Raw genomic sequence first — 2,346 nt, 5'->3', positions numbered from 1 at the left:
TTTATTGGTTGTCACCAAAGGAGGTTTGAGTTGCAATTTCTGTTGTGTATTATCATCAGGGAGTTCTTGAAGATTTGGATCAATAAGCTCAGTTTGCATGCACCTCTCTTCTTCACCTGCTGAATGTATATCTTTGAAGACATGAAAGACTAGTTACTCATTATGCACTCTAAGCACTAATTCACCTTCTTTCACATCAATCAGAGCTCTTCCAGTGGCTAAGAATGGTCTTCCTAGAATTACAGAGGCATTCTCATCCTCCCCGTGTCAAGAATCACAAAATCTGCTGTGAGGAAGAACTTACCCACTTTGACCAAGATATTTTCCACTAATCCATATGCAGGCTTTATAGACTTGTCTGCCATCTGTAATGCTATCCTTGTGGGTTGTGCCTCTTGGATTTGCAACTTCTTCATCACAGACAAGGGCATTAAATTGATGCTTACTCCCAGATCACATAGTGCTTTCTCAAAGGTTGTGCTCCCAATGGTGCATGGAATTTGAAAGCTCCCTGGATCTGGCATCTTCCTTGGCAAGTTATTCTGAATAATGGCACTACATTCCTTAGTCAGGACCACTATCTCATCTCCCTTTAAAGGCTTCTTCTTTGACAACAACTCCTTCATGAATTTGACATAGAAAGGTATTTGTTCCAAAACCTCAACAAAAGGAATATTGATTTGCAACTTTCTGAAGACTTCCAAGAACTTTGAAAACTGCTTGTCCTTGATCTCCTTTTGAAGTCTTTGCGGATATGGCATTTTAGGCTTGTACTCAGGAGCCTTTGGCAATGTAGGATAAGTGTCAAGAGAGTCTAGGAATGGGTTGTCTGCACGCTTTGGAGGGACATGCTCTACTTCTTCCTTCTTCTCTTCTGGAGCTTCTTTTTCAACTGGCTCCTCATTAACTTGTGCTTCCATACTTGCCACTTGTCCACTTATCAAGGTGATAGCCTTGCATTCCTCTCTTGGATTTGGAATGGTGTTACCAGGAAGGCTATTAGTGGTCCTCTGATCAATTTCATTAACTTTTGTGGCTAATTGACCCATCTGAATCTCCAAATTCTTGATTAATGCTCTGGTTTCCTGTCTAAAACTTGCCAGTATTGCTTCCAAATCATTGTTCTGCTGGGGCTGAGAAGTTGCTTGCTGAGATGACTGAAACTGGTGGTTATTGTGATTGTTCTATTGGAAGCCACCCTTAGAATTATTGTTGAAATTCTGAGGTCTCTGAGGTTGGTCCCTCCACCCAAAATTTAGGTGATTTCTCCACCCCTGATTGTATGTCTTAGAATATGGATCATTATTAGGATTGCTAGGACCACTCCCCATGTAATTGACCTGTTCAGAAAAGGATTGAGCATAATCATAATTATCATTTTGCACAAAATTACCTGTCATGTCATAGGAGACCTCTTGAGGTGAATTTTGGGTGTTGATAGCTGAGACTTGTATGCCACCCATCTGTTGAGTAAGTAGATTTATTTGCTGAGACATAAGCTTGTTCTGAGCAAGAATAGCATTAAGAGCTTCTACTTCCGTAACACTCTTCTTCTGAGGAGTCTCAGAGTTCACAGGATTCCTGTTAGATGAGTATAAATACTGGTTGCTAAAAACCAATTCAATAAGCTCAATAGTCTCCTCCGGTGTCTTCTTCTTGTGCAATGAACAACCTGCAGAATTATCTAAGCACATCTTGGACATTTCACCCAAGCCTTCATAAAAGATATCTAGTTGGGTCCATTTGGAGAACATGTCCGGAGGGCATTGCCTTGTCAGTTGCTTGTATCTCTCCTAAGCTTCATAAAGAGTTTCACCATCCTTCTGCCTAAAAGTCTGAACTTCCACCCTAAGCTTAGTCATCTTCTTTGGTAGGAAAAATTTAGTAAGAAACCCAGCAACAACCTTGTCCCAAGTATCCAAACTCTCCTTGGGTTAGGAATCTAGCCATAGCTTTGCTCTATCCCTCAGAGCAAACAGGAAAAGCATGAGTTTGTACACCTCAAGGTTCACTCCATTTGTCTTCACAGTATCACAAATTTGCAGAAAATTAGAAATAAATTGATTTGGGTCTTCTTGGGGAAGACCATGATACTGGCAGTTTTGTTGCACCAGGGTGACCAATTGTGGCTTCAACTCAAAGTTGTTTGCAGCTATAGGAGGCACCACAATGCTTTTTCCATAAAGATCTGCAGTAGGAGCAGAGTAAGAGCCAATCACTCTCGTGGGTTGCTCATTCCCATTCGGATTTTCCATATTGGCATTAGCAGCATTATTATGATCCATAGTGGATTCTGCAGCCTTGTAAAGTCTTGCTTGTTGCAAACGCCGCCTGAAAGTCCTTTCA

General features: G+C 41.1%; 1 non-coding gene across 1 annotated transcript; it reads left to right on the top strand.

Annotated features, from left to right (window-relative positions):
* Positions 1 to 1,749: 1,749 nt before the first annotated feature.
* LOC148547549 (small nucleolar RNA R71) lies at positions 1,750 to 1,855 on the top strand. The gene has a single exon (XR_015898133.1). It is a non-coding gene; the product is annotated as a small nucleolar RNA R71 (small nucleolar RNA).
* The last annotated feature ends 491 nt before the right edge of the window (positions 1,856 to 2,346 follow it).

This window comes from Arachis ipaensis, chromosome B8, assembly GCF_059453495.1.
Source record: "Arachis ipaensis isolate K30076 ecotype BB chromosome B8, ASM5945349v1, whole genome shotgun sequence".
Lineage (NCBI taxonomy): Eukaryota > Viridiplantae > Streptophyta > Magnoliopsida > Fabales > Fabaceae > Arachis > Arachis ipaensis.
The sequence above is the reverse complement of the archived record's forward strand: the minus strand, read 5'-3'. Positions and strand labels throughout refer to the sequence as shown.